The sequence below is a fragment of the Stegodyphus dumicola genome, chromosome X1 (assembly GCF_044657685.1).
Source record: "Stegodyphus dumicola isolate Sdum_Otavi_A_Nest chromosome X1, ASM4465768v1".
Lineage (NCBI taxonomy): Eukaryota > Metazoa > Arthropoda > Arachnida > Araneae > Eresidae > Stegodyphus > Stegodyphus dumicola.
Window position 1 is genome coordinate 98,956,818 of NC_140780.1, and position 21,609 is coordinate 98,978,426.

The following is a 21,609-nucleotide window of genomic DNA, read 5'->3' on the forward strand; positions in this document are numbered from 1 at the left end:
AGGGAGGTGTTTTGTATGTTTCAGGAAGTTCTATGTAGCTACAAAGTGTATATTTCTGATTGAGCACTGCAAATGATGTAGTAATAATTCATAATGCTTCGATATGCATGAAACCAAATGAAAAGTCTGCTGAAGTTTCGAAAAACGATAGTGATGCCATAGTAACGTCCATTTCTCAATGGGAGATTAAAAAATCGGATTTATTTAATGCAGTTATATTGCACACATGTTGCATGAAAATATAACGGATTTAAAATCGAAATTTCCTTTGTCTTTTTGACAGTGGTGGTCAACAGACAATTACTATGAAAGAATTAATATTACATATAAACTTCCCAGTTGTAAGAAATGGAAAATTACTAGTATACACTTTTGGAGCGCTTAAAACACAACAAAAAATGTATGACGTTGTCAAGGTTACATTACAGAATCTGAAAACTGCCGAGTGAAATATATATACTTTGTGCAGATACAAATTCTGCCGCAATGATTTATCTGCCTACACTTAACACAGATATAAATAAGCAAATTAGAAAACTCCGTTGTGTGGCTTTCAAATACAGTTACTGATAGGCACCGATCACCTCTGGCAGATAAACCATCCAGGGGTAAAAGAGCAAAATAGTAAAACTTTGATGCAAATAGTATTTGTAGCGACGCTTTTTCGAAAATAAAGAAATCATTAGTAAATTTGAAATTCGTTAGTACCATATATGAAGTGAAATTATATTGGAACGACGTAAGGAAGGGTTAGGAACTAATTTCAAAATGGCAAAAATCGCTTCTTTGAATTAAAACATCAGCTAGCGAAAAATGAACTTTTCCAAGGATGTAAAGATAATGTTACTAAACATAAGGGAAACAAGGTAATGGACGAACTTTCAGATAATGACGTTGAGAATGTTTATTTCATACCGCATAGACCCTTTATGAGGGATGACAAATCCATCACTAAACTGAGGATAGTCTTTGATGCCTGTTCAAAAGAAAATCAGTTTAAATCTTTAAATGATTGTTTATGATCAGGAGCCAATTTAAACCCAAACTTTTTATCATTTTTCGAAAACATAAAAGTCGCCAGCTGATCTAGAGAAGGCGTTTCTCCAAACTAAAGAAAACCAAAATTATTTGAAAATTTTAGGGTTTGAAAAATGTCGGTTGACTTTTCAAAATTTTAAAATTTATGAGGTTACTATACGGCGTTACTTACAACCTCTTCATTTTAGCCGCTACTATCAAATATCATATTCAAAACTATAAGAAAGAACATTACAAACTTGTTGAAATGTTAAGACACATGCCTGTATTAATTTAGACGTCAAACAACAAAATATTCCCTGTATGCTGATTTAATTTTCGGTTCAAATTCTGGTAAAGAAACGTACTACTTCAGCTAAAATTCTAAAAGATGCTAGGATGCATTTACATAAATTAACTATAATTCCGTCAAATTAAGAGAAATGTGATAAGAAAATAAATTATACAGTGAACAAGAAAATTCTAATTTCCATTTCAAAAGTTTTAGGAATATTATGGAATACTTTTCGACCGGATGCTCAGCCTCTTTTAGACAACCTGGAGAGTCTTAAAGCTACAAAGCGTTGTGTTCTAAAGACAATATTAAAGATATATAATCCCATAGGATTTAGATCTCCATTCACGATACGAATTAAAAACTTATTCCAAGAAACTTGGGGGAAAAGCGTTTGGCCTGATGAGTTACCCCTAGATTTGGGAAATACGAGTAAATAGAAAGTTAACAAAAGATGTGGTAATAATTCATAATGCTTCGATATGCATGAAACCAAATGAAAAGCCTACTGAAGTTTCGAAAAACGATAATGATGCCATCGTAACGTCCATTTCTCAATGGGAGATTAAAAAATCGGATTTATTTAATGCACACATGTTGCATGAAAATATAACGGATTTAAAATCGAAATTTCCTTTGTCTTTTTGACAGTGGTGGTCAACAGACAATTATTATGAAAGAATTAATATTACATATAAACCTCCCAGTTGTAAGAAATGGAAAATTACTAGTATACTCTTTTGGAGCACTTAAAACAACAAAAAATGTATGACGTTGTCAAGGTTACATGACAGAATCTGAAAACTGCCGAACAAAATATATATACTTTGTGCAGATACAAATTCTGCCGCAATGATTTATCTGCCTACACTTAACACAGATATAGATAAGCAAATTAGAATACTACGAGTTTTCTAACTGGAATACGTTGTGTGGCTTTCAAATACAGTTACTGATAGGCACTGATCACCTCTGGCAGATAAACCATCCAGGGGTAAAAAAGCAAAATTGTAAAACTTTGATGCAAATAGTATTTGTAGCGACGATTTTTCGGAAATAGATAAAGAAATCATTAGTAAATTTGAAATTCGTTAGTACCATATATGAAGTGAAATTATATTGGAACGACGTAAGGAAGGGTTAGGAACTAATTTCAAAATGGCAAAAATCGCTTCTTTGAATTAAAACATCAGCTAGCGAAAAATGAACTTCTCCAAGGATATAAAGATAATGTTACTGAACATAAGGGAAACAAGGTAATGGACGAACAGATAATGACGTTGAGAATGTTTATTTCATACCGCATAGACCCTTTATGAGGGATGAGAAATCCATCACTAAACTGAGGATAATCTTTGATGCCTGTTCAAAAGAAAATCAGTTTATATCTTTAAATGATTGTTTATGATCAGGAGCCAATTTAAACCCAAACTTTTTATCATTTTTCGAAAACATAAAGTCGCCAGCTTTATTCAGTGAAGTACCATTTTTGAATTAGTGTAACAAAATATGTTAGAATCTGAAATAATGGCTTTAAATAACTTTTCATTCTCACTGCTACAACAGCACCAATAAGTTCTAAATGAGGCAAGCTTAGCTTCTTAACGGGAGACACTCTGCTTTTAGGTAACACAAAATAGGTTGAAAAAGAATCTTGGTTTATAAAATAAGCAAATGTAACGTTTCCTTTGAAACAGGAATAACAAATACATGAATCTGAACACTTGCATTCATATCTAAATCGTATCTTATAGGATTACACAAATTCATTAAACATTTTAAACTTCACAGCCCCACTGACTAAATTTGGTATATAAAGTAAAAGGTAATTATGTCTCCGATTTAATTCCAAGTTCCCAAATTTCTTGCAATAAAACTTTAATCTGAATAAAAAAAGGAGAAATTAATCTGATTGGGTTATTTATATCTGCAACTGTCTTTCAGATATTCCCCTTCGCAATTTTATATTTCTTGGATGACTCTAAAGGCTGTCGCAAATCTACTTGCCAACTGTCTGCACTCATATTACAAATCATAGTGAAGACTTTCAGTGAGTCACCATCATAGCGACAACCTTCATAGATAATTCTACTATCCTTCCATTAAACATCTTAAAATAGGAGAGCTTGCTTTAAACTTCTGAAGATTCATGCCAGCTTCCTTTAGCACTTCCACAGCACAGGTTAGATAAGCAGGCTTTCTCATTAGTATAAGCTCCATAAATGAGATGTCGTTGTCTTGTCCATATTACATGGAACAATGGTTGTCAGAGCCAAGACAAGATGGACTTCTATTCCCCCTTCCCAATTTTAAGGGAGAGAACCGGGGGGATCCAAGGGTCTTCCACCCCTCTCCCCTTCCACCAATCCACACTTTCAGCTCGGGGTCAGCTTTTCCTAAGGGTCTATAAGTTACAATTCATTCAAAATTTTACCACAATTTAAATTATTTTATATACGTATACCCCTCAAAGGGTTAAAGGATAAAGAAAGTATAGAACATCTCCTCAAAAAAAAAATTAATAGCAACGCATACAGTACAGAACAAATAGAAAAAGGCTTTACTGACAAAATGGCGTTAGTAAAAAAACTGTCTGACTAGGGGGGAGAACCACAGACCAAACAGATTTAGCAACGAATATGACTTTCCTGGTTCCCAGACAAAAGCCCACTGGACGAAAGCGCGCGCAACAAAAGCCCACTATGATAATTGCCCACGCGACAAATAACCACAGCGATGAAAGCGCACATTGATGAAAGCCCACACTGATAAAAGCGCGCATAATCAAAAGGGACTTATGCTTTTTTATTACTAAACTGTGTATTTATAATTTTAATTATTATAATAAATGGAGTATTCAGATCTGAATTTTAATGTCTCAGATATGTCTATGTTTGTATATTTTATTTATCACTACTTTATTTGTTTAATTTATAAGGTTGAAAGCAAACTTTCTACTCCCTGATTAAGTGATTAGCTATAACGTTTCGATGTAAATCTGAAATTGTATTTTATTATTTACTTATTTAAATTTGGTATGTGTATGTGAATATGAAAAATATAATCGTGGAGTTTCTCACATGCTATTTTTAAGGTAATATGGCTGAGATTAAATATAATTGTGTTTCATTATTAAAACTATTAACTTTTTAATTAAAAAACACTTAATTTTTAAAGTTTTTTTTCCTTTAGTTCCTTTTTAGTTTAGGAATATTAAAACAGTTAAGCACAAAGAAAACTTGAGATGTTTTATTTTTTACTTTAGACTGAGCTTATTATCAAAGTTTAAACATATTTCTCATTGAAAGCTTTTTAGAATGTAATTAAAATTTGACGATTTTCTAGAGATACTTTCTTCTTTTAGATTTCTGATTAAATTAAAACTGTCAGCTGAGAGCCTGTCAGAAAATGAATTCCAAAGGTAACATCTTAATCTTTCAACTACAGCCATTTGATAGTAATAGAAAATTAGTATTAATGTTTCAAATTGTAATTTTTTAATAATTTGACTTGAATTTGCTGTATATTTGTTCAAGACATATGGATATCAGTTATATAACATGAAAAATAACAGAAAGCAGCTAATCTTATATAATAGCTGATTGTGAATTCCAGTTATAGTGCTTTTAAATCTCCCTATTGTAAATAGCCGTTTTCTAATTGACATTAGATTAAATTAATTCCATTATCCATTAGAAAATAATTATAGTGAATTATATCTATTGGCGACATTTCTAAGAGGTCGCCTTTTGAAAGAGACCTGTATTTTTTGTGAACATAAACAAACATTGCCAGCGAATATCACATTCCTAAGACCACCATATCTACAACCAAAATCCTTTAAAACCGTGAACGGTTGCGTTTATAGAGAGCTCGCTATATTTTTAATAAAACATGTACATCTTCGTCATACACTTACTACATTTTGATTTTCTGTCAAAGCAGAGGAACAATAGTTCTATTTCTTTAGAAGTATGTGAAATACAAAAAAATGACACTATATGACAAAAATGGAATTAGATTCAAAAACACACCTCTTGAACATGTCTGAAATTCATTATTCTGCTCGGAATAAATTTATCTAAAGAAAATGTTTAATAAATATTAGAACTCCAAGGCTAAGTCAGGTCAAAGTAGTAAGGATCATTTTGTCTGAAAATATCTTTTTTTAATCATAAATTGACTTTTCGAACAGCAAATAAAACGGGAAAGACAGAATTATAAGTGCGAACGGCAGGGGACAAACTACACTATTTCGAACTCGGCATGAAAAGAGAACGGACGAAATGGCACTAAGTCAAGGGAAGGCATGCCTTCGTGGAGGACGTTTTAAAGGAAACTCACTCGTATGCATGTTACGCAAGGGGAAAACCACGAAAGCGCCCATGCAGTCAGCCTTTCCATCTGTATTTGAACTCCGGACCGAGCTACCAGTGTTCAGCGTATTTACCGCTTGACCGCTGGTGAGCCTCGTGCCTACATGAAAAGCTTAAGAATTGGATGACTGACGCTTTCTTAATGTACAGCTTTTATTCCACTTTTTATTAATTTTTGTTCATTTAACTAATTATTTATTTTTTCCGATATTTAAACTTTTTCTCAGATTTATTTTTAAAGGAACAATGTCTACAAAGTTTTGCGAATCGAAAATAAATGATTAAGTCTTAGATGAGATACGTTCTACCAATCAAAAAAAATGTTTTCACGTTTAGAATGTAATATATATAAGCTGTTATGCATACTGCTTATCTCAACAAATTCTCGAAATTTTTTTCCCTTTTGAAATCAATAGAAATTTTTTTATCAGACTAACCCCAGTAAAACGTAGAATTTTATTTAATTTTATGTTTCAATGTTACCTTCAAGAATGGAGCTAACAAAGAAGTTCACGGGTGCGTGCAAATTGTCAATAACCTTCTGTAAGATTGCTAGTGACTTCTCACTAGTCAACAGAGTCCGCCGAGCGGTAAAGTCGGGGAACAATGTTAGTTCAGTCCGAGTATCGAATCCCGCGGCATGGGCATGGCTGGCTGCATGGGCGTTTTCGTAGTTTTTCCCCATGTGTAATTTGTATACGAGCCAGTTTCTCTCAGAAAGTCTTCCACGAAGGCATCCCTCTCCTCAGACAGATAGCCCTCGAGGTTTCTGTGCTCACATACACTAAACTCACTAATCAACTTGATGTTCAGTAACAATAGAATAAGGATAAAGGTTGAAACCTTTTATCCAAGAGAACTATTTACAAGAATACACCTTGTGCTTAACATATAGACCACTGCTTGTGGTGTTATGTTACGTAGAAGTGAAGGGTCCACCTAATATTTACCTGAAGTAGACATTAGCTCTACACACTGACTAGAAAAACAACCTTCCGGCGTCTTTGAGTCATGATGAAATTGTAACTCCAGTCAACACTGCAAATTCTGCCACCGCCGAGCGTTAAATTAAATCAAGTAAAATGCATTACATTACATGATATATATAGCGATACATAGTTGTACAGGTGCATGTTTTATGGCGTTATTTATTGTAATGGTTACAGGCATCATGTTTCAGGACATTACATATTGCAGTAGATAAAGGCGTGATGTAGATGCTGTTCTTTTAGGGCGTGTTTGCAAACATGATCTGTTTACATCAGCGTTTACTATCAAAATTAAGTTAGCACTATAAAACTTCTTACAAAGCTTACTTCACTCTGCATATTTAAGCTTACTGCTTACATTTAAATAATGTTCTATAGATGTGCTGATACTTTAGTTACTCAGTATTGACGAATGAATTTCTAAAGTATCAGTACAACCATACAACAATACTTAAATTGTTGTGTTGATATTTTAACAATTCAATCGATAAAATATTGAGTTGCTAAAGTATCAGCACAACTAATAAACTTAACATTTCAAGGTAATAAATTAAATAGAGGTGTAGAGTTCCTTACTGTGTAATTCTAAGTTACTATTGGAAGTGAAGAATCTTAAGAACTGATAAGCGAATAATCGCTCGAGTTCGTGTGACAAGAAACAACAAGATAGAAGGTTAAACTAACCCTTTATTATTCCAACTAAAATTTAACTAAACTCCGTCTTGGAGACAATAAAGCCGACACTTGGGCTTTGAACTTAAGAGACTAAGAATAATACTAAACTAATCTAAAGAGGTATAGCCGAAGCTATCAAAATTCTAACAGAGTTGGCCCCTTAACGTTAATACACTGCGAAGCTATCAAGGGCCTAAAGTACGGCCGAGCGCGATAACAGCTTACGAGAGAGTAGCCTAAAAAGGCGCACGTGTGCAGCCAGAATACCTGGTATCTCACTCACTAAGACCGAAGAACTTCGCGGTTAAATACCGCTCTTCCTCTTTATGTATTCAGACGTGATTCTAAAACTACGTTCTGGCCGGAAGTAGTAAGTTGAAGTTAGGAATCAATAGGAAAGGAACTTTAACTCAAAATTAATTGTTAATAAAATTAATATAATTCTTACAGAGCAATTCGAGATTAACCTAACAGGCTTTCTCAGACAATTAACTTACTGGCGCACTTAATGCAACGGCCGACTTTTGTCAGGGCTAAACCCTGACAGCAAAAGTCGACGTAGCCAATTTTCGCATTCCCTTTCAATCGCAAAAGCTTCGTCTTGCATGCCTTCGTGGTGTAACGGTTAGCACAGTCGGCGCGTATTATGTCGGCGCATGTTATGTGTTTCTTTTTCTTAATCTAGGCAAAATAATATTCAACATGTAATAACAGCATAAAACCCACAAAAGAAGTGTTCCAGTGAAATTTTACGAGTTTTAATTTTACGAGTAATAATTATTATGATTAAAAATGAAATTTCAAGTGGGGATGAAATTAATTTATGCAAAATCCAATTTGTCAAAATTTAACTAGATTATTTGAAACCGTGCTTTTAATTCACCATTAAAACAGTGTTTGTGATAGCGCACACAAATGTTTTCTTAATCATAATAGAATATGGTTCTTTTATTTTTTTCGTTGAAATGAAAGTTTGGCTTTAATTCTCCATATTAAATTCATTATATGCAAAATTTTCTGCAGTGTTAAATATTCAGAAATTATTCTCTGTATCCCCGAATGTGTAACGTAGATATCAACCAGTTGTCTTTATAATGTCTTATACAAAGGCATCATTTCCTTACTGTTACATACCTAAAATGTTCATATTACTGTATCCCAGTATATCCTTCTGTATCAACATTGCCTATAATTATCCCACTTATTATATGTGCTTGCGTATTGTGGTAAGACCAGTTTGATTTTTTTTAATGCTTCACGTGAACTATATTGAAGAACTCTCAGACTGTGGTATCTCACCATGTCTGAACTCTTTACCTACTCCCATCATCTGCCTTTTTAGATCTTAGGTTGCATTAATATCCTTAATTTCATTATTAAATTTATTTCGGGCCATTTTTCGATTCAAAATTCAAATCAATTTCGACAGAAATTATATCTAAAGTTCGAGTACACTGTTTATATCATTCTCCCTAAGATATTAATGCCCTTGTATAAATTAAATAAGCAAAGAAACATAATAAAGGGCCAATGAACAGTACGCATTTTGAACGGTTACCTAATTTTATTTTTCAGTAAAATACTGGAAATGGAAACCTTTCGTTTTGAGTCACAAAACTTCGTTCTTTATTCAGTCTCCCCAATAACATTTACTTTAAACATTTAAAAAAAATAATATAACGAAAAACAAACCATGTTCTTCAAAAAATAAAGTACACTCTGCTTTATGTATACGGTTGCACTGTTATTTTTGTATACCAGGTAATTTTATCTTTCGATTATACAAAAGGGATTTTGCTTTCATTAATTACACGATAACCTACTATTTTTTCAATATTTTTCTGCAGTTGATGTGAAGAAAAAAATAATCTCACAAAACATGGTTAGCAGCTTTAGAAAGTGATTTTTCTTCCTTTTAGATGATGTTACTTTCTAATGATCTAACTCAGATCTCAGCAACCTATGACCACCGAGGTCACCGAGTGACCCCTTTCTTGATTTCAAGTAACCCATTTGAATTCCGAAAATAAAATATAGTACATAAAAATAAATTATAAAACATAAATATAAAACAAGTACTTGAAGAATACTTTAAAAAAATTAACTGAAAATATATAATTAAAAAAAATCTCAAAGGTTTCAGATTTTAAATTACATCCAAAGGGGCGCTTTTTTAACATTTTGTGTGTTACCTAAATATCATGTTCTTCGCACTTAAACCATAAATTCAGTTCAAGAACAATATCGCAAAATAATTTTTAAATAAGCACATCTTTAGAATTTCCGATACACAGTCTCGCGCGCTGGAGATAAAATGTTTTTTCTGTACAAAGTTGCCATTGCTCGCTTTGAAATCCTTGAGTTTATTAATCGAAAATTCATTAAAGTTTTATAAAATGTGAAATCGATAATAAAACAAATTTCGGCTTCCAGATGCCCATATTCGCAGGAGGATTACGTTATTCAAAATTAGATGGCTCTAGGTACTGTTGTTTTATCACAATGCGAGAAACGTACATAGATTTATACAGATTCTTCAGTATTTGATTTCTTTAAATATAATTCAAAGCGATAATATTTGGTGGCAACAATTTGAAATGTGAAACAACACTTGCAGTGAATCGACGCAAAATGCCAAAACGAAATTAATAGTCCATCTGGGCAAATTGTCCCTTTGGACTAACAATAACAATTTTGTTTGATTACAAAGTTGCAGTAATGAATATACATTTTATTTTTAAAAATAAAAACTGTAACTTAATTTCAAGGAATTTAATTCCATTAACTCATAATTTAAAAAAAGGGGCTTTGCCATTTCGCCCACAATAAATTCCATTTACAAATGCGAACAAATATTTTCACATATGAAATTTTTTTAAGTAAGAACAGGAGCCAAAAATTTAGAAGCTGATATTCGTCTTAAGACAACTAACTGTAAGCCAAACTTGACTAAATTGACATCGAACAGAAAAATAAAGTTCATCGAGTTATGTTTGTTTTTATATTAACTAGAAATACAATTTTTATTTTTATGCTTACAGTTTAAAGAGTATAGTAATTATTTTCTTAATAAAATTTATCTTATTATTCACCACAAAAGACTGTTATAAAATGAAACTGACGCGTAACGTCTTCTTTAATATGCACATTCTGTTTGATTTTGACCTGCAGCCAAAAAAAGGTTGCAAATGCTTATCTAATTCATGAATGTAACTCCTGTCTAGAGATAGTTTATTAATTCGACGACAGATGAAGCCACAATACACCCTTCCACGAAGGAAAATGAATCCTGTTACCCTCCCACCCCTTTACAGACGGCTCTTGACTTTAGCACATAATTGGTTCCTGAATATATATGCGAACTTGAATGTTCGAAAGCAGAAGGGCGTTTAAGAAAGAAACATTAAAACAGTATTTTAAAATATTTATTAATCGATAATATTATTTACCTGTCAATGTACATATTTATGCTAACAAAGGCGTGTTTAAGCGTTTCCAGTTGTTTTCTCAATAAACTTGTCAAAAGTTAGCTGAATAACCCCCTTTTTTTTCTTTTCTTGATAAAGAGTTCTACAACGAACTGTTTCCTTTTCAATCATCCTACGTACTTGAAATATATGTTCTCCATTGGGATCACATTCTGCTATGACAGTTAAAAAATTTTCAAGATGTATGAAGGCTCTATTCACATTTTTGAGAGTCAAAGTCTTGACAACTTTATCAGCTTCTTCGTCACTTTCATTGCAGATTTCATTTAAAATCTTGTTGTTCAATTAAGTATTCATTTGACATAGGTACTGAGTGAGATTCGATTAAGTCATTAACGTCTTCATTGTTAACATCCAAGTTTACTTCATTCATTAGGCTAACTATTGCATCTGCGATAGCTTCCGAAGTTTCTTCATAATTTATAAAATCACTCATCATTTTTGGACATAACTGTTTCCAGGAATCTTTCATTTCAGCCCAGGTCTCTAATTTTGTTCATTAAGTTCCACATATTATAGTTCTTCAAAAATCTCTTACTGCTAATTGCCTTGATGGCCTGATTCATTATTGTCCTCATATAAAATGTAGCTATCACTGTTTGATCTGTGGCCTATAATGCAGGTATTGGGGAAAATAAATACAAGAGAGATTACCAGGTATTAATTCTGTGGATTTTATGTGTCCTGGAGCATTATATATAAGATTAAACAAGCTTTAAAGTGTAAAAGTTTATCTTTAAAATATACCTTAACTGCTGCCATGATATGAAAAGTAAACTAGTCTTTAAATATTAAATACAGTAACCCAGGCCTTTTATTTAATTTCCAAATGAGTGGAAGAAATACTTCATTTTTCCCTTTCAGCGCTCTGAGATCTAATTAACTGACATTGACTCCAGTAATAACTCACAATTTTTGGAAAATCCACAAAAAACTTTAAAAGCTGAACTTTTGAAAATGCGCAAAATAGCAAATTGTGGGAAAGTCGGACAAGGATTCTACGAATTTTACATATGTTTTTCTTGATCATAAAATGATTTCATCCGATTTTTAATAGATACAAATAAAATTAATAAATTATTAAAGTCAACTATTTTCCACAATCATCTGAGACAAGGGCATTGATTACAAAAGATCACTTTACTTCCGAACAATGCTACGGAATCTTCATTTTTAGAATCAGGCGAAGTTTTTTTTTTCCGTGCCTTCAATTTGAGGTTTAAAAAGAAAACGAGAAAAGAAAGAAAACAAAAAGGAAAAGTTTTGATTCCAGATTTGGATTCAAAAGGTTTATTATTATGCTTTACTCCACTAAAAATGAAGAAAAAGTTACAATATCAACAAATATATTTTTTAAAAAAGTGGGGAAAACTTTATGGGTAGCAATTCCCAAAGCCGATAACAGACCGTGCTAATTGTAAGTTGCGCCAAACACACTAAACATATTTATTTAACTTGACCCGTTTCTCATATAGGCCAGATCGATTTGAAACAGCATAATCAGTTAAAAATGGTTTTAAATCAGAGTCCACTAAACATTAAGACATATGAAAATTATCTATTATTTTGCAAGCCTTGATAAGTCTAACACACATTAAGCTCTTGTAACTTGTGGAGTGGATTATTTAAATTAATGACATACTCGCAAGCTACCTCCCTAGGAAGAGGGGATGCCTTCGTGAGGACTTTTTAAAGGAAACTCCTATGTATTCATATTACACACAGCAGCTTATGAATTGGGACTAATGGTCTTTGATGTCGTATTTGATGAATTGCTTTTTTCATTTTAAAAACAGCCAAAGGTATTTCACTATAGAATACGAAAACAAATTCTTAGTATCACATTTTACCGATTCAGAAACTAAATCCTACTTAGGAGAAAATATTCTTGCATCTAAAAATGTAATAGTATAGTAGCCACCATACATTAAGTTAAACCATAACTTACAAACTTCAAAAATGCAACTGAAATACTCAGCCTTCATAATGCCCTAAATTTGGATAATTTTTACGAAGAATTAGATGCAAACAGATCCCATTTAAATGAGTGTTAATCTGCTGCAAAGTGATGCTTCTAAATGCGTTCATTTATTTTCTGAAACATTACAAAAATATATACTAAACATTCTGAAAATACTTGGATTTTTATTTGGCATTCCAAACTTAGATGTATTTGAGGAACTGCTTTTTCATTAATGTAAAACTGCTATAAGACCTTGACAACTATCTGTGTCTGCATATCGAAATAAACATTTCCCAGACTTTTCATTTTTTGGATATTTGAATGGTTGGCTTGCACAAAATCAAGTGCTTTAGTGAAAATCTACACGAGAGTCCTTCAAGGGAAACATTTTTGATTGAGCTGCAAAATGACCCTGGACATGGGTTCCAGCAAGACTTGCAGCTAAGAAACTTCTCATTAAAACCAATAGTAGGAGAAGAAGAGGCTCATGTCTCGGAAAAATCACAGCCCTAATAAAAGCATAATTTCCTACAGTCATGAGCTACGAATATGTCCAGAAAAAAGTTTATCAAAATCAAATTTGAAAAGGGAGCATAAAAACTTTTACGAGATGTTACATCTTTTATCTAACCATGATAAAGTTTTTAAATATACGTTTAATTTTTTAATCATCACTTTATTAAATGTTTGTTTTAATTTTCTTATCGCCTTTCATATCATCATATTGTTTTGAGTTCAGACTCTTACAATAAAAGGAAATCTCCAGAATTTATATTTAAGGACATAATATACCGAGAAAAATTATTTTCTTTTTTTCCTGAGCAACATTTCTCATCCCTACTGTGCACTCCCCCCACTTTTTGGATTCTCGAGCACTCTAATCAACTGGGAATGTTTTATGCATGGAGGTCAGAATCTTACCTCCACAGTTTTTATGATTTGCTCCCTTTGCCTTCAGCCTGACGAATATTAAAAAGTGCCAGCTCCTAATAGCATGAAATGCTCGCCTTATGGCAGCATTTTAAAGCCGCATATTTCATTTGCAAAATATAAATTTAACATTGGTTAGACATGTTATGAAAGCAGTTTGATGTTACAACTCGTATCAGAGGAAATAGATTTCTATGTATACAACACCAGAGGCGATGCAGTAAAACTGCTGAATGCTGGTAGTTCAACTCCAATTCCAGTTCCACTTATGAGCTTGTTGCTATGGTGTTTTTGTGGTTTCCTCTAAGGTCAGAAAAGATTATGCTCTTACAACACTCCAGTTCAATGACATCAGTTCACTTTCAGGTGTGGAAGATACGAAGACACATTTACATTTATAATTCCAGCACCGTAGTTGTTTTGAAGCAGACCATAGGCCACTGATCTTGTAGGGTTTTCCTTATTTTGCATAACAAATTTATTTTGAATTTTATTACCTATTCTAAACTTCCCCTCACATTCTCTGGCGAGAGTAACGTTAAGTGAAGTGCTATTTAAAAGTATGAATATCTCAGTTTTTTTCAGAGTGTGTTTCGCTAGCCAACCACACATTTCGTTGTTATTTCGCGGTCACGCTAACAAGCCACTTGGCCTTATCAGATTAGTATCACGGAGGTTAGATTCCTGTGAGTCCACCTCTTAGGCGTAAACTTAAGTGCGCTCTTGCAATACTTATTTCAGGTTTGACTTGTATGATATTCTACATTTGAGTTTAAACCCGAAGTGGACGGTGTTTTTGTAATGCATGAAGTCCGTGCTTTCTGTTAAATTAGTTTGAATTAATAAAGGGTTATTTTCATCCTTCTTCTTTGCTGGTAATTAATTCATGCCTGTGCGAGAGTTCACCAGGCTCATTGTAGGATCTAATTTAGATCTAATTAGATCTAATTTAGGTGGAATAACAGAGACATCTTACAAGTGGCTCCCGAATTTTTCCGAACTCATGGCTAACAACGAAGCTGCAGCTCAGTTAGCTCCATCAACATCGCAAACTCCACTGGCTCCTGGCAATATGATGGACGGCTTTGGTTATCTCATGGACACTATAAGGGCCTCCATGAAACCCTCAGTGACATTTGACGGAAGAACGTCGGTCACTAGCATCCTAGAAAATTTAGATAATCACTTTTTACTTTATCCCATTCCTGATGTACAAAAGATCACGATAGCAACGACCGCCTTACGAGGGCAGACATTAAGCTGGTTCAAAGAAATTGGAAAATTTCGACTGGGAGAAATTGGAAGCTTATACTTTCGACAATTTTAAAGCTGCGCTGGTAAAAGCTTTTGCCTTAGTGAAGGACAGAGCTAGGCTTGTAGCCGAATAGTACAGCAAGTACCAACTTAAAATTGAAGAGTTCTTTAACTTCATCTTATGCAAGGTCCAAGTCGCTAATTTATTATATTGGAAAAAAGCTCAACGACGAACTAATCCAAATTATCTTGCCTCGACGATTGCCGCAAGTTCAGGATTATATTGAAGTAAAGAACCCCAGCACTCTAGAACAATTGTTCAAGCTGGCGGTGAAATTCGAGAGTAGGAGGTAGCAGAAAATATGCGTACGAGAAGTTTCGGCCAAGGACCAAACAGTTTTCGAGGCCATATGCGGAACAAGCGAAAACATCTTATAGCGGGAATAAATTTCAGGATAAAAAGAAAGGCGATCACCAAAATAGGCTGCAATATTCAAAAAGGGGGGCTGTTAAGGACTTAAACTAGGACGGGAGGCTGCTGAAAAAGGGATACAGTCACTCCATTCGAATAAAAATCCCTCAAAAGTTCAACTGAATACGATGATAATAAAGAATTTGTCCTTACCTGTGATTCGCATTCGACTAAAAAGATGCCAACAGAGGCCTTGGTCGATACAGGAGCACAAGCAAATTTTCTGTCCGAACATTTCTTTCAAAATAATTTAAAGAAATATAGGTTATTTAAAACTCAAAATTCCACAGTTATTGCAGCACAGGGCAAACATTGTTAATGTATAGGTAAAGCGACGTTTAATGTGGAGATAAAGAATTAATTTCTCCCTACGGTATCAAAAATCTATATTTTTTGTAGTGCGATATCTACAAGATTCGGTAATTTTGGGCACCGATTTTTTAAAAACAGCGGGAGCCAAAATTAATTTTCAGAATGAAACTTTGCAACTACACATGAAGCCGCAGAAAGTAGAAGCTGTGGAACCTCCAGAGCTCAACCTGCAACACGTGAAATCTGAAGACAGAAGAAAACTACAAGAAATGGTAAGACATTTCTCTGATTTATTTTCTAAAACACCTGGCATCACTCAGATAGTTCATCATGAAACCAAGTTAAAAAATGAGGAGCCCGTGCAGGCCAGGCCAACATATATGTGTTCTTTGATCAATGTCCTGATACAGCATACAGTAGATAGGAATATATAGGTCAGTCAATATGTTCAGGTGTCTGTGGTTCACCTGTTGTTGAGTGGATAAGGCCACTGGAATATTGGTAGCTTGACGCGGGCTCTAATGCCACCACCAAATGGGCTGACTACATAGACGTTGTGTGATTTCCCCATGCATCGTATGAATACAAGACTGTTTCCCCATAGAATATCCTTTACAAAGGCTTCCTTTTATGTAGATAGTTTTAGAGTGCTTTGCCCATATCCATTAAATAAATGTTCAAATACTTTAAATTTAAATACAAAGAAATAAAAATAGATACAAAGTATGTATTTATTTTTAAATACAAAGAAATTTAAATACAATAAAGTTCAAATACTTAGGAATTAAGAAAACCAAAGAGCGGATTCGATATAACTTTTATTGGCATTCCATGGTTAAGGACATTGCGGAGTACTGTAAATCTTGTGAGAATTGTCAGCTGAGAAATCCGGAAAGAATAGAATACATGAGAGAACACCCATAACTCCAGTGTGCAGACCAGATTTGCCATTCGAAGTTGTGAATATTATTGTTCCTATCGATCCACCATCAGGTCGAGGACATAAATATGTGTTAATGTGTAATGGATCAGCATATACGTTGGCCTGAAGCTATATCTATAACTTCTTTGAGTGCTAGGTCTACGTGTGAAGTGTTATTGCAAATATTTTCTAGGACAGGGGTACCAAATATAGTAGCAAGCAATCAGGGAACTAATTTTACTTCGGCATTAACCCAGGAATTTCTTAGAAGAATCGGGGCATCTCTGAGATTTTCATGTCCAGGTCATGCAGCTAGCAATGATTTAATAGAACGATGGAATAGAGTCCTTAAGAATATGTTACATCATGTAATATGAGAAGACCCCAGAGGATGGGACAAATAAATTCCATTTCTATTATTTGCTTATAGAGAAGTTCCAAACTGCACTACGGGAGTGTCGCTTTTAAACTTTTATACGAAAGAGAAGTCCGTGGACCTCTAGAAATTTTAAAGTCATCTTGGGTAAAAGATATACATTTGCCAGCCAATATCTCACAATCCGTGGTGGAATATCTACAAGATCTGAAAATACGATTAGAGAAGGCAGCGGAACAAGCTTCTTTAACCATTTGACTGCTACGCGGCGCAAAAGCGCTGCGTTCATTTGTTTCGAAAACCGCAACACAGTTTGTTATTTTAGAATGCACTCGTTTTACAAAGTACACGTAAGGTCAGACTACGTACACTCACAAGCTCTGTGTCGCGGTTTTCGAGACAAATGAACGCAGCGCTTTTGTGCCGTGTAGCAGTCAAACGGTTAACTACTCCGGATAAGCAGAGAGCCTATGCCGAATATTTTAACAGACGTTTCTCTATTCGGAAATTCGACATTGGAGAGCAAGTACTGCTACTTATTCCAGATCCCACTAATAAAATATATGCACGATGGACAGGGCCCGGCAAGATAATTAACCCCCCCTGATCGTTACGGCTTTTTTCAGAAAACAATGTAAAAATAATTGTGTTTTCTTACCAGGTCTGTCGCAAAAACGGCAAGCATTTTTACTCAAATTACTTCAAAAGCGGGCCCCCCTTACATGTGGATATAATTAAGCTAATTCTCCCCTCCGCTGAATTTAGCGAGTGAAATTAGTTTTTCTCCCTATGGTATCTTCGTCACAAGACTGGTTGCTAAAATAGTATTTTATCTCCTATTTGGCTACTTTATAATTTGCATACTAACACATATGCTGTATATTACTGGTACCTTAAATCAAGATATGTGCCGAATACAGAAAGTTAGTCAATATACATCAGTAAGAGAAACTACGTAAAATGCTTTAAATTTCCAGTTTCTTTAAGGAATTGCTTTGATAATGGTGAAAAATTAATCTTGCATTTTTTATCCTTATTTTCTGAGGAAATACTTTTTAATATACAAAGGGAATTTGTGAGAATTTTTTTCTCTCGTGTTCCAATTTTTCGAATATAAATTATTCACAACTTATTTTAATATTACGTTTATATTTAATTTTCAAATATTATAAGTTTATTCCAGTTTAAAGTTTTAGATTTAAATAATTCTTTAGATTGCATTATAAATTTATTAGTAGTTAGTTATTTATGACACCGTTTTGACTTGTGAGAAATAAATAAAGTATTGTAATCACGAAGCATTTCGATTTTCATATTTCAAAGGAAGTTTCCATTTTAAATAGTTTCATCATGACATTTACACGTACATATGTCGCATAACTTAACATAAAATGTTGAAATTTTATATTTGGGACTTATGACTAGTTTTAGCGTGACGTATGTCCGTACGTATGTATGCATGTATATCACATAACTCAAAAACGGTTAACCGTAGAATGTTGAAAGTTTCTGTATGGGACATCTGTGCAACATCTAATTGTGCACCTCCCTTTTTTATTGCAATTGGCAGTGCCAAAGGGGCATTTTGAAATGGAAGATCATACCTCATTTTCAAACGAAATAGGTTTAAATGCAGTTTAGCAAAAATTGAGTTTAATTTATTTGTGGTACAAGGAAGTCATGTGGTGTCCGCATCAGATTTTTTAAGATGTTTCAAAATAAATAAATATATTGTTTGAATATCAAATGATCTCAAATGTATCGGCTTTATTTGTTTGTAAATATTCTACAAGGAAGACAAGAAGTAATCTAAATAGCATACCTTGAGAAGAAACACATTAAATACATTGTCTTTTCAAGGAAAGTTGAAATTTTAAAGAATAACTGATTAAATTTTCTTTAAATCCTTTTATAAAATATTACATATAAAACCAGTTATGGTTTTCAGAAAGACAATTTAAGGAGGAAAATATTGTTTTAGAATAAATATCGCACAATATTTCCACCTTAAATTGTTTTTCTGAAAAATATTTGTGTAATATTCATTCTAAAGTAATATTCTTACTCATAAATTTTGTATGCTTAAATTTATGTTATCTACCTGTATATAATATAAGCAGTCAGTTCAACTACAATGTAACAATTATACGAGCTCTGTGTAAAGATCGATTTCTATCATCTATGTCCATCTGTTCTATAATCTATTTCTAACTCTATAATCAGCCAAAATAGTGTTATAATTATCCTTTTGAATATTGGAACAGGTAAAATATATCAATATGAAATATGCGATCAAGTAAAATTATCTCATTGCTGTTACAGGAGGATGTTGTGTGTAAAACGTCCTTTAATAGGTGGCAAAAGCACATAAGTGTTTTAAGTTTAGTTTTATTTATTTGATTGCGGCAAAACAAGTATTCGTAAGTATTATCTGCCTAATGAAGGCATGCTTTTGTGGAGAACTGCCGAAGGAAAGCTGGCTGGCACTGACGTTAACATATAAGGAAAACCATGAAAGCCTCCATGGAGTCAGCCTGTTCACCAGAACTAGACACTGCTCGAAGTATTAGTGTTCAGAGATATTATCACTGTACTATGTTAGAATTTTAAATCTATGTGATCTATACTATGTAACAGCATATTATTAAATATATTCTCAATGACTCGATTCAAGTAATTTTCTATAAAACTGGGCCTTCTGATGGCCGATTGGATAAGCCCAAAGAATTTGATTTTTTGACCTGGGCCAGAATCATGGCAAATGCCTGGCTGCATTTGCGGATTTCTCCATAGGGAGTACAAATGTGAGGTAGGTTTCCTTATAGAATCCTTCAAGAAAGCATTACACTCTTTAGGCAGATAACTTTAGTATTTTTCATCGCTTACAGTTATATCAAATGAACTTCCGATAAAGTGCGATGTAAAAGTAGGATCGAGGAAGTACGACAGTCCTCTATATACATATATCGTTCTGAGGAAGCATGATATACATACACAGAGAAAGTATGACATAAAAATAGGCAGTAAATACATTTGAAGTGTTGAAACTTTTTTCGAAGGAGAATAAAATGCAAACAATATTTTGCTTCTAGACATACTTTCCAAACTGGGATAAATCAGAGTGCAGAATGCACTTAAAACAAATTAGCTTGAATAATTTTAAAACTTATTCATGAATGAGAAATCATAAACACAATTTTTGTTATTTTTCACGTTGTAGAGACATTAGGTATTTTGGAAGCAGAAAAAATGAAAAGTAAGCAATGCTGGGAAGCGAACCATGGACCTTTCAATTACGCGCTGAGAGTGCAGACTACCACACCACGAAGGCATACCAAGAAGGTGGGATTTGGCAACTGGGTTTTTAGGTCGCCAAATCCAGGGGAAGGAGAATCATCATCCAACACCCTTTTAGTTCAGGTGTCACCGTAGAGAAATTAGGTAATTTTTGGAAAGCAGGAGTGATGAAAAATATGCAATGCCTTTGCCGGGAATCGAACCCCGAACCTCTCAATTACGCGCTGAGTGTGCAGACCACCACACCACGAAGGCGGGAGAAATACCTTATAATGTAATGAAATTTACAAGTATTAAAAATTTTAATACAGCTAAATTAAAACTGCATATAAAATTAACTGCGATAATTCGATTCTTCGGTTAGCGCAGTTTCAATTATGCAATTTTAATGTAATAACATAATTACAAAATATTTTTGCTGGTTTTTCAGCTGCCTTCTAAAAAAGGAGCATATGATATGACGTGATTTTCCTCACTGCTTAGTTGTTCGATATATTGCTCATTAGCTGTTTATTTATCTGATGTCTCACTATATATGTTATTAAATTAAGCAAAACTTTTTGTATAATGTAACTATATTTGCCTATAGCAGTTCTGTTACAGAGCGGACAAACGTACATATTATTTGTCTCATCGGTATATCATATACCTGGGAGTCTAAATTCCCTTTTCTCATTATTTAAAATCTGATAAAATTATTACCTTTAAGCTGAGGTAATCTGGAATACCTTGTCATGCAAGGAAATTTTCCTTAAATTGTGCATTTTACATCCATTCGGTCTTTTTTTTTTTTTTTTTAAGTCCAAAAGTGCAGGTTGGCTCTGAAGGACTGTTAATTTCGTTTTGGCATTTTGCTAAGAGGCTGAATCACTTTTGAAATCGTTGCCACCATGTATTATCGCCCTGCCTTATATTTAAAGAAATTAAATCATGAAGAATCTCAATAAATGTACGTATGTTTCTCGCATTGTGATAAAACAACGGTACCTAGAGCCACCCAAATTTGAATAACATAATCTTCCTTAGAATATGGGCATGTGGAAGCCCTAATTTGAATTTGAAATTTACTTTATTATCGATTTCAGATTTTGTAACCCTTCAACGAATTTTTGATTAAAAAAACTAAACGATTTCAAAGCGAGCAATAGCAACACTGTACGGGGGGAAAAAATTATCTCCAGCGCGAGGTTCTGTATCGGAAATTCTAAAGATATGTAATTTGCAATATTGCTGTTGAACTGAA

The 21,609-nt window shown here is 33.5% G+C and overlaps 1 protein-coding gene across 1 annotated transcript in view; it reads right to left on the reverse strand.

Annotated features, from left to right (window-relative positions):
• LOC118197693 (transcription factor E2F1-like) overlaps nt 1-21,609 on the reverse strand; it is a 200,928-nt gene that overhangs the window by 121,936 nt on the left and 57,383 nt on the right. The window lies entirely within an intron of this gene.